Below are 11,954 nucleotides of genomic sequence, written 5' to 3'. Positions count from 1 at the left end.
TGACTTATGACATCATGATTGAGGAGTTATAGAGTCTAACTGCTGTTGGGATGAATGATCTGCGAAAGTGCTCCTTCCTGCAGCAAGGGTGTTTCAGTCTCTGACTAAAGGAGCTGCTCAGCACACTCACAGACTCATGCAGAGGGTGATGTGGTTGTTTATGATGGATATAAGCTTTAGTAGCATCCTCCTCTTACCCAAGTCCAAGTAGGCCTGCAGTGTGAGAGCAAAGTGCTCTAATAGGGTGATATGGTACTACAAGGTCATTAAGATAAGATGGGGCCTGATTATTTAAGACCTTGTATGTGAGGAGCAGGATTTTGAATTCAATTCTGGATTTAACAGGAAGCCAATGAAGGGAAGCCAATACAGGAGAAATATGCTCTCTCTTCCTAGTCCCTGTCAGTACTCTTGATGCAGCATTTTGGATTAACTGAAGGCTTTTCAGGGATTTTTTAGGACATCCTGATAATAATGAATTACAGTAGTCCAGCCTGGAAGTAATAAATGCATGAACTAGTTTTTCAGCGCCACTCTGAGACAGGATATTTCTAATTTTAGAGATGTTGCGCAAATGGAAGGAAGCAGTCTTACATATTTGTTTAATATGTGCGTTGAAGGACATGTCCTGGTCAAAAATGACTCCAAGGTTCCTCACAGTATTACTGGAGGCCAAAGTAATGCCATCCAGAGTAAGAATCTGGTTAGATACCATATTTCTAATATTTTCAGGGGCGAGTACAATAACCTCAGTTTTATCTGAATTAAGAAGAAGAAAGTTAGTGGCCATCCAGGTCTTTATGTCTTTAAGACATTCCTGCAGTTTAACTAATTGGTGTGTGTTACCTGGCTTCATGGATAGATAGAGCTGTGTGTCATCTGCATAGCAGTGAAAATGTATACTATGTCTTTATGATACTGCCCAAGGGAAGCATGTATAATGTAAATAGAATTGGTCCTAGCACTGAACCCTGTGGAACACCATAATTGACCTTAGTGTGTAAAGAGGACTCTCCATTTAGATGCACAAATTGGAGTCTATTAGATAGATATGATACAAACCAGTGCAGCGCAGTACCTGAAATACCTACAGCATGTTCTAATCGCTCTAATAGGATATTATGGTCGACAGTATCGAACACTGCACTAAGGTCTAGCAGGACAAGCACAGAGATGAGTCCACTGTCAGAGGCCATAAGAAGATCATTTGTAACCTTCACTAAAGCTGTTTCTGTGCTGTGATGAGCTATGAAACCTGACTGAAACTCTTCAAATAAGCCATTCCTCTGCAGATGATCTGTTAGCTGTTTGACAACTACTCTTTCAAGGATTTTTGATATGAAAGGAAGGTCGGAGATTATCCTATAATTAGCTAAGACAGTTGGGTCTAGAGATGGCTTTTTGAGTAAAGGTTTAACTACAACCAGCTTGAAGGCCTGTGGTACATAGCTGATTATTAGAGATAGGTTGATCAAATCTGATTTGCTTAAAAACCTTTCATCTAATTAGAAATCCCAGTCTTCAATTAATTCAATACAAAATACTACTTAGAGTGCACTATACAGGTCATCGGATGTTCAAGATGGGCTTTACGTCTACCAACAACTGCTCACACTGCCAAACCAATTCACCGGACAATTATATCCACGCTCTTTGGTTCTGTCCACCAGTTCAGAAGTTTTGGTGCGAGATATGTGAAGACTTATCGAAGTGTCTGAAATGTAACATTCCAACTTCCCCTTTAGTGTGTTTGTTGGGCAGCTTAGATAATGTCACTACGGAAAAGAATATAGCACATATGGTTTTCTCTGCCCTATGCATAGCCAAGAAAACAGTCCTCATGAACTGGAAAAATAAAAATAATCTTAATTCTAACCAATATAGAAATTATCTATTAGATTACATTAGTCTTGATACAGCCTCTGCCACCACATCAGATCAATTGCTCTGGGCTCCTTTGATCAGCTCCATCACCTAGTGGGGATGGGGGGTCATAGTTTGGTCCCACCTTCACTGTTGTGATTGGTGTGGGGGTAGGGACGGGCTTAGGGCGTCGGGGGGTTCCCCAGGAGCATCTTCCTTGGGGGGCTCAACCCGGGGTAGCGGTCATGGCCAATTAGGGGCTCTGTCGGCTCTTAGGTGACGGTTTCCTCGTGGCTGCGTGCAGCGGGGCTAGGGGAGGGTCTGTGCTGACGGACGTGGGTTACTGACCTGGTAGCCTGGCTGCCCCTGGGTGGATCCGGGACAGGCGTGAGGTTCTGGGGGCGCTCCATCTCTGGGCTGGGGCCCTGGCCGGGCCTCAGGGGTTTGGGTCCTGGTTGGTATGTTGCCGGGGGTTGTGGGCGGGTGGGTGCATGGGGGCCCAGCCCTGGCGCAGGGTGCCGCCGGTGCATCGAGCCACCTGGGGGGCTCTTCAACTGGTGGAGGAGGTTGTCACATCTTGCAGGAGCTTTCCTTTCTTCAGGAACTCTCTCTGCAGGAGGGGGAGATACCGGAGAGGTGGAGGAAGATCTCAACCTGGGCGTCTATTGTCTTGTGTAGTCTGGAAAATGAGTGGATGATGGGGTGGGTGCAGTTTTCTCTGTGGTGGGGTCGGGTGGACTGTCCTGGGCTCTGTGGGGTCGGGTGGTGCTGCTGCACTGGGCCCCGGTCCGGATGGGCCTGGGCCCCCTTTCCCTGGCGGGTTGCGGAGTATGGGGGTGCCTACTGGGGTCAGCGGGGGAGCTGGCCCCAGGGAGGGGTCACTTGCCCCTCCCTTCCTTCCCTCCCCATCTCCAGCTGCCTCCCTCTTCCCACTCCACCACAATCACCCACACATGCAGGGCCTTGGGGTAGGGGTGTGTCACCAGGGTGCAGAGGAGGCATCCCCCCCCTCTGTCCCCTTCTGGCTGCCTGTGCCTCAATTTTATCCCGCGACTTAGACATTCACATTACTCACACTCTCATTACACATACATATAGGATCTTGGGGGTGGGCACGCCACACGGAATCCAAATTACCAACAGGGTGTACACCTCACCCCTGGCGTCGTTGCCCACCTCTCAATTTTAAATACACGTAGACATTGAGGGCCAGCAGGAGGGGCTATGCGCTTACCTGCTGCTCTGGCAGGTAGCTCCATGCCCTCCTGGGTTTTAAATGCACCTTAGAACACACATACATCAACACTACATATGAGCGGGTGGAGGGAGGTTTGGAGTCTTCTCACACCCCCGTTCTCTGCGGCCTGCTGGAGCGGGGGGGCTAGGAGGAGGAGTTGGCCGTCCGACTGGGGTCTGGAATGTGGGGCCTCCCTGCTGCTGCGGAGTCGGGGCAGTCTGCTTCTCTCCACCGCAGGGAAAAGGGTAACACCACCTGGGTCTGGGCACAAGGGTACCTAGACCCGGTTCTTAGAGTACGCTTGGGGAGTGTGATTGTGTGTACAGCGTCTCTTTATGTCTGTCTCCACGTTGGTTGAGTGTGGAGTAATTGCAATTGAGAGCATGAGGGTGGGAATGGATGTTTGTATCTGTGTGTGCCTGTATGTCTGTGTCTATATGTCAGGTTGGGTATCAGACGCCACCTCTCTGGGGACATCTCAGGCCCTCCAAGGTTTGGAGGCCTATCTCCCCCCACCACTTCCCCCGCCGGTGGCGGACGCCCTCAGACATCGGTGCGTTGGTGGTTCGTTGTGTCCGGGGATGGGCGCCCAGGTACCCACCGGCTCACTCCTTGGCGGCTGCTTATCGGGGCCTGGAGCCTGGGGCTCGCTCGGGCCACTTCGGGGATGGGGTGCCCTCGGCCTCTCGGCCCGGGGCTCGGTCACTCAGGCACAGCTGGCTGCCGGCGGAGCTCACGGGCACGTCACTGCAACCCCCCCTGGCTTCTGCTCCGCGGCTGCTGAGTGACCCCTCATCTGGGACTCTCCTCAGCTCTTTCTGGGATAGTGGCGCGGCTGCCCCTCTGTTGGTCTTCCTTGGTCTCTTGTGTTCTGGGGGCCTCTGGATGTCTGGAGTTTTGATCTCCTCCACACCTGCTTCATGCCCTGGAGGACGGGGCAGTGGCCCCCCACACCCTCTAGCAGATCATTACATGAAGGAACCTTTTTAAAAAAAAAAAAATCAAGCGCGTTCATGCTTACAGGTGTACACACAGGTGATCACACACACAAACTACACCCTTTTTGGCTCCTACCTCAAAGCACACTGTGCGCTGTCGATCCTACGTGCTGCACAATAATGTTTAACATTTAGTATTTACTGCCATATTCCCATATATCATTGTGATGTTGTTTATTCTATTACTCTTGTTTTCTTCTGCTTGTTTTCTTTTTTCTTTCTCAACAGCTGATCCAGGTGGTCAATATGTATTTTTTTTTTCTGCTTATTCTGTTGGTTTTTTGTTTTTTGCCCTTTTTCCCCGTCCCTCTTCCCCACTGTTTTTCTTTCCCTCCTTCCTTCTCCCCTTTCTTTCCCCCAGTAAAGTCTGTCCCGCATACAACAAGTGAAAATAAAATAAACAATTAAAGGTGAATCAAATAGACCGTTACGGCAAGGCTGGGATGGTCCATTTGGTAAAGTAAATCCGTTGGGCATCTTTCTTCGCCTTTAGACAATAATTCTAATGGCAAAAGAACCAAACGGGACAGGCGCCAAAAAAAAAAAAAAAAAAAAAAAAAAAAAAGAGATAGGTTGATCATATTTAAGATTGAAGCATTAATTATTGGCAGGACTTCTTTGAGCAGTTTTGTAGGAATGGGGTCTAAAAGAGACGTTGATGGTTTGGAGGAAGTAATTATTGAAGTTAACTCAGAAAGATCAATTGGAGAAAAAAAGAGTCTAAATGAATATCAATGGTACTAAAAGTAGCTGTAGATAATATTACATCTGTGGGATGATTATTGGTAATTTTTTCTCTAATGATTAAAATTTTACTTGTGAAGAAGTTCATGAAGTCATTACTAGTTAACGTTAAAGGGATGGTTGGCTCAATAGAGCTCTGACTTTTTGTCAGCCTGGCTACAGTGCTGAAGAGAAAGGCAAGGTCAGTCTCTTAATTGCCCCTTGGGGATAAATAAAGTCTTCTGAATCTGAATCTAGGGTTGTTCTTATTTTCTTCAATCAGTGACGAATAGTAAGATGTTCTGGCTTTGCAGAAGGCTTTCTTATAAAGCAACAAATGATTTCTCCAGGCTAAATGATGATCTTCTGAATTTGTGACACGCCATTTCCTCTCCAGCTTACGAGTTATCTGCTTTAGGCTACGTGTTTGAGAATTATACCACGGAGTCAGGTACTTCTGATTTGAGGCCTTAGTTTTCACTGGAGCTACAATATCCAGAGTCGTACGTAGTGAGGAGGTAAAATTATTAACAAGATAATCGACCTCTGTTGGAGTAGCGTTCAGGTAGCTGCTCTGCTCTATGTTTGTACAGGGCATTGAAGATGCTAACAGTGGGTGGATTATATTCTTAAACTTAGTTACAGCGCTTTCAGAAAGACAACTATTGTGATAAAGTCTACTCTCCACTGCTGTGTAATCAATTATTGTAAATGTAAATGTTATCAGGAAATGATCAGACAGGAGAGGGTTTTCAGGAAACACTGTTAAATGTTCAGTTTCTATGCCATATGTTAAAACAAGATCTAGAGTGTGATTAAAGTGGTGGGTGGGTTCTTGACACATATGACAGTGTTAGACCAATGAGAATAAGCTACATACATTTATTTATAGGTTTTACAATTATTTATGGGACATTGCACTAATTTAGGATTTGTGAATATGAGAGATCACTACTGAATGAAAGCACCTTGCGTAATGAAGTGTAGCATTAATAAATTGTTAATTTACAGTTGCATTAGAAGAGTGAAGGTCACTCAGTTCTTGCATACAGATCTATATGTTTGTCTTTCCCCCCAGATTCTTTATTGGAAACACTTTTAAATTTGGATAGACACTGAACACCCCCCCCCCCCCCCAAAAAACAAACAAACAAACAAACAAACAAACAAACAAACAAACAAACAAACACACATTTGTTACCAACTGTAATCATTACAAATACACCAAAATAGGAAGCAGTGTCTTCCCACACTAACTTCCTATTCATATACGTACCCAGGTGTCGTCTACATATCTGTACCAGGGAGAGTACCTAGCCACTGGTACAGATATGTAGATGACACCTGGGTCAAAATCAAAACACAAGAAGTGGAATCCTTCACTGCTCACATTAAAGCTGTGGATAAAAACATCAAGTTCACCAGGGAAGACACAAAGGATAACTGTTTGCCTTTCCTGGACTGTGCTGTGCGCATTGAAGAGAATGGAAACCTCAGTGTTTAAGTTTACCGGAATCCCACACGCACGGACCAGTACCTCCTCTTTGACTCCCACCACCCTCTGGAACACAAACTTGGAGTAATCAGCGGTTACTGATTAAAACATGTGGTTATCCTAATTGGGCTTTCATCAAGTCAGCAAAGATGCACAGAAAAGAACATCAGACACCAGCTAAGGAGGATAAGAAAGACAACAACATTGTCATCCCCGGTGTATCAGAAAAAACTCAGAAGAGTCTTCTCCAAGCACGACAGTTTACTCCAGACCTCTACATTGGAGAGACCAAACAGCCACTTCATAAACGCATGGCACAACATAGAAGACTCAGCAGTCCATCTGCATCTAAAGGACAAAGGTCCCTCTTTTGAGGAAGCTAGTGTACACATTTTGGACAGACAAGACAGATGGTTTGAAAGAGGAGTAAAAGAAGCCATTTATGTGCACTGTGAGAGACCATCTTTGAATACAGGCGGTGGTTTACGACACCAACTGTCTGCCATCTATAATCCAGTTTTGAGATCCCTTCCCAGACGCCTTAACACCCATTCACACCCTTAACACCCACTAAACTCCTGGGCCATCTGACCTCAGGAAATCACATGATAGGGTGGGACTAGGTTTTACAATGAGCTCACCGGAAACCTTGGCTGATTGTGACCCACACCCGTTTTCACACCTTGGCTAGAAGTTTCTCGGATGTGGGGTGAAACGTCTTTAGGCAACTTAAAGAAGTCCAGACGCTTTTCCTTCCAAGCTCCTTAGACTATATATTTCTTGCTTGCTTGAAAAGGATTTAGGAAAGTACATTTGTGAACCATGATGTCACAGTGTTCATTCCTACCATTGCAGCTGCAGCCTCCTCTTCACGTAGAGCTGCATTTCTCTATTCTCTTCTCTCTAAAGCTCTCCTCTTCCTGGATCTGCAGCCTCCTGCTTTGGTCTCTCTGGAGCTGCTGTCCATCCTCTCATATTGATATGAATATAAAAGTGAACATGAATGAGAGTTCATGTTCTGTTTCTTGCATGTATGTTTTTTTTTTCATTCACTCATTCACTTGAGATTCCTGTCAACTCACAACTGACACAATTGACACATAGTAAACAGAAAACTCAAACTGTTTGACAACAACAGGAAGTTAACACATGTGGAGTGATCCTGCGCATCAAGAGAGATTTCACTGGCATCAGCTGCTGTATAGAGATGGTCTGGCCGTTGTTACTGGAAGGTCGCTTGGGAAGGAGATGTTAATATCTCAGTGAGTTACAGGAGAATCAAAAGGAAAGGACACAGCAATGTCTGTCTGTTTGGAAGGAATGATAAGTTCTGGAGTCTCAGCTGCTTTCCTGGTAGTCCTCGTTCTGTCTGGCACAATAACAGACAAATGTGCATCTCCTCGTCCTCCTCCTCTGTCTCTAAGAGAGTAGAAGGCTCAAATTCAGATTCAAGGTCAGCTTCAGGGAATAGTCATGACATGGTAGATTTGTCAAGCGTGGCAGGAGGTGGGACAATAATCAGGGCAGTAGGCTGGGTGCTATCCTGGGCCCTGTCAAAGAAATAAATGTTGTTAATGCATTCCTGATCCTTAAGTAAAAGACAGTCACACTCATACTCTATACATATTAAGTCAACAAACTTTAGAAATCCACCTCATCCAGCATTTCAGTAAACATGTGTTTGTTTTTTTGTTTTTTTAAAAAGTATTCATATTATAATTCAAACAATTACAAAGGTATCAGATTAAACCCCTGCGAGGTAACAAACATATTTATCATTATTGTATTTTTAAAATGTTGTGATAATGGGGGGTAAAATAAAACAGAGTAGCACAACATAACTGAATGGACATGTTACTTTTACTTGTAGTTTATGACATATATGTAACAAATGAAGTCTCAGGACCACCTACAAGGTTGTTTAATAATATTCTTTTGTTGTTTTGCACCTTACAGCATGTTTGTAATCCTGGTTTTATATGTATGATAACATGGTTGCAGACCAGTGCTAGTATTACTGTTTTCTCAGAAACAGACACCAGCTGTGGAGTATCATTTACTGTGAAAGTCAAGGATAAGTGTAGTTACCTGAATAAAGGAAGGAAACGTTGAAAATAATTTGTCCTCTTCTGTTAATATGGGTAACAGGGTTGTATTGGTTAGAGTAACACATTCACACATCTGGTCAGAAAATACTCCAAAACTAAAAACATTTGTCAAAGATGACTGACCTTTTGTATAGGCTCAGTTTTAGGTCCTCTTCTCTTCATAATATACATCCTCCCTCTAGGTACCATTTTCCGCAAATTTGATCTGGGTCAGAAACTGTCCTTAATTGTAAAATCCACATGTTTTTCTGTCTTTTTCCACTCAAAGCTTCACAGTGAGCATCAGTATGTTGTGTTTCTCTGATTCTGAGCTCAGCTGAGATGATTGAGTTCATGTCAGCTGCAGATGAGACAAACTGTGATATCAGAGAGGAATCACTGCATGACTCAAAAGATGAATTTACAAACTGCTCAGCTCTTGGTGAGCAGCCAGGGTTCATCCTGATATTTATTTTTACTTGAATGATGTAATGAGAACTCGATTTTAACTTGTCTGTGGTGACGTTTGCAAGAATTAAATGATCCTTTAAAAACTATATGGAATTTTATTTATTCACCAACATTGTACATTTGTTTATTTGCCTTTAATACAAAGTCCAGTAAAATGTTACAAAAAGCCTGTGTACCTCATCCTTATCTGCCACTCCACAGTTCAAGCAGACATCTAAATTAGTTCAGATAAAAGTGAAATTCATTTGACTTATGACAGGCAGTGATGAACAGCCTTCAAACAGACTGATCAGTTTTATAGTCTTTATTTTATCAGGTATGTCAAGCAGATTAAGATCAAACATAAAAACATATACGTTATGCATCACAAGCTGAATGCAGGTAAATTCATGTGACTTTTGTTTAGCTGTAACTTTATTGCACTGCTTCCTTCTGTGTTAGATAAGGCTCAACAGGTTGCATTTATAAAATGTATTCCTTCAGCAGAGTATTAAAAGAAAAGTGTATCTCTGCTGTAAGGCACATTCACACTGCATTCACATGACTAAATGTGAATGTGACAAGTTTCAGTGAGTAATGTAGAGACAGAGTCTGACTATAGGGACATTACAGTGAGACTCTCCCGTTTGATCAGCAGAGACAGTCTCTCTCTGCTGCGAGTATATTTGACATTAACTGTCACACAAAATGATTCAGCGTCTGTAAACCCTCCGACAAACATTTATATGCTTAAAATCATTAATACTCCCAAACACAGAAATTGATCATAAACTAATCCGTTACTTATGTTCCCGAGCCCCAGCGTTCCCACAAACCCCTCCTGCCCTTGCTGTTTCCCTTTTTCTTTTCTTTTTTTTTAATTTCTTTTCTTTTTCCTGAACTTGGCGTCGCAGATGATCGTCTCGGTATGAATGGAAGGTAAGTGAAACTGCATACTTCACGGTAACGGACTCACAGCTGGATCAACGAGGTGTGTCCAAAGTGTGTTCGCTATTTTCTGCTAGTGTGTGAGATCAGAGTCCGGGAATGAGAGCAGCAGCAGAGTTAAGGCCCTTTCACATTGGACACGACATGTGCATCAAACTTCGCTGGCCGCCGCGCTCTGCTTGTACGTATTTGTTTTTGTTTTTTTTCTTTGCGGCCGCTCTGCGTGTACTAGATGCGCCTGCTCCTTGTCATTTCAAGACTTTCACCTCTCTGACTTTGTATCCTCTACGAGAATTTGTGTTTTATGTATTATGTTCAAGTGTTTAATAAGAAAAATGTATCGCTCATTCATGAAGAAGAAAGCTTTGTAACTATCCCGACCAGTGAAGAGTGTGTCGTTTCCACAACACCGCTTTCCCCGCAGACCATTGAAAAGGCTCTGGAGGTCCGTTGAACACGTGACAAAAAGTTCACCGGACTCCGACAGATTGTTTTCCTTCATCGTGAGGTTCAACTTAGCGCAGCAGTTTCTACTGGTCGCGCGAAGGTACGTCCGCGCAGCGGGAAACCGTTATTGCGTGGCGCAAAGAATAGACATGAATGAGTGCCGCGTCCTATGTGAAAGGTATTTTAGTTGATGGTCAGCAACTGAACTCAGAATCATTGTTACTGTGGATCCACTTACTACTGAAGGCAACTTTTCCTGCCTCCACTAGTCTATGGAGGAAGCGGAGAGGAGCCGCTGCTCTCCCGTTCACTGACACGCTAAATCCGGCCTGAGCTGCACCGGAAAGCCGCTGGAGAGACTCAGAGCTCCAGGTCTTTTTAATCACTCTGCGGGATTTTCACGCAGACTGTAGGGAGGAAAGCGCAAAGCGACGATAGAGGGTCAGAGCGGACGGTGTGATTTTTATTATTAAATATAGATAAGGCATAAATTCAAAACAGAATAAAAAATGAATAAAAATACTGCGTCACAAACTTTTGGCTCTCTTCCAACAGAAAGCGGACTATTGTTCATTGTTTACACCCACAAGAGTGGTGTTACTCAGAGACTAACTGGATTAAACATATCAAGCTTTTAAAACTTTATTATTAAGCTTTATTAAATTTAAACATAATAATTTAAAGCTGATTACATATCAGTCACAGTTGTTACTGACTGTCCCCGCTGAGCCTGAAGCAGCTGTCTGTGACCCAAACTCATTTCCTTAATCTGCAAGATTGTGTTTAAAGATATTGAAGTTCCAGTTAGATATCAGTTCATACCACACAGACTGTCTTCAACATGAGTGCTGATATCATCAGTCTGTCATCAATCCAGATAGTGAACATTCATTGAAATAATGTTAAATCAATATCAGGCAATTCCGTTGAATCAGCACTGAAATCTGACATTGATTTTACATTTTTCAGCCTTGGTTAATACTGAAACAACAATAAAATCATGATTGAAAATCGACAGGACTTCAACCAACTAAACCACTGCAAATTATCATCAATACTTAAACATGTGAAAAAGACAACTGTGTATTATCTAAAAAAAAAAAAAAAGATAACCATCATCTGTTAAGTTACAATTTAAGATGTCAAAAACCAACATCAATTTAATGTCTTCTTGCTATCTGGGGAGTTTGTTGACATCAGAGCAGCTTTTTCCCTATATGACTGATTCTAAACATCACTGAATATATTTTTGAGGAGTTGTTGAGCCTCTACAGAGAGTCTAGATGTGCTCTGACAGCATTTTACACTAAAGTTTATTTATTATTTATTTATTACTTTTTAGATCAGCCATTTTTATATTTTGCTTGTTTTACATTATTGTATTTTGCACAACTCTGTTGCTTGTGAAGCTCGCACACAAGAATTTCACTCACATGTACTGTACCAGTGTACCTGCACATGTGATGTGACAATAAAAAAAAGTGATTTGAAGTATTCAAACCTCTTAAATACAGATAAAATGTTGCTGAACCATTAAATTAAAATAAGATCTCTCAATGTAAACACGAACTACATCTATAGGCAAACAGAACAAAAGATCACATGAAGAATGTTTATTAATCAGTGAATAATTATTGACTAGAAATGAAAATGATAAATCAGAGTCCATTTCATGGATCTTTCTCAGAAATTTACTAAAACAAAGT

The 11,954-nt window shown here is 42.9% G+C and overlaps 1 protein-coding gene across 4 annotated transcripts in view; it reads left to right on the top strand.

Moving 5' to 3' along the window:
- Nucleotides 1–9,682: 9,682 nt before the first annotated feature.
- The window catches only part of LOC134620322 (NLR family CARD domain-containing protein 3-like), a 36,026-nt gene continuing 33,754 nt past the window's right edge, over nucleotides 9,683–11,954 (top strand). For 2 of the 4 annotated variants that reach the window (XM_063466436.1, XM_063466439.1), the window contains exon 1: nucleotides 10,264–10,348. The gene's annotated coding sequence lies outside the window, so the exon portion shown is untranslated. Of the gene's footprint in view, nucleotides 9,793–9,886; nucleotides 9,983–10,263; nucleotides 10,349–11,954 lie in introns of those variants that run through there. The other 2 variants (XM_063466438.1, XM_063466437.1) reach the window with 2 other exon arrangements.

This window comes from Pelmatolapia mariae, linkage group LG23 (assembly GCF_036321145.2).
Source record: "Pelmatolapia mariae isolate MD_Pm_ZW linkage group LG23, Pm_UMD_F_2, whole genome shotgun sequence".
Classification (NCBI taxonomy): Eukaryota; Metazoa; Chordata; class Actinopteri; order Cichliformes; family Cichlidae; genus Pelmatolapia; species Pelmatolapia mariae.
Note: the sequence above shows the minus strand (reverse complement) of the source record. Positions and strands in the feature narration are given on the sequence as shown.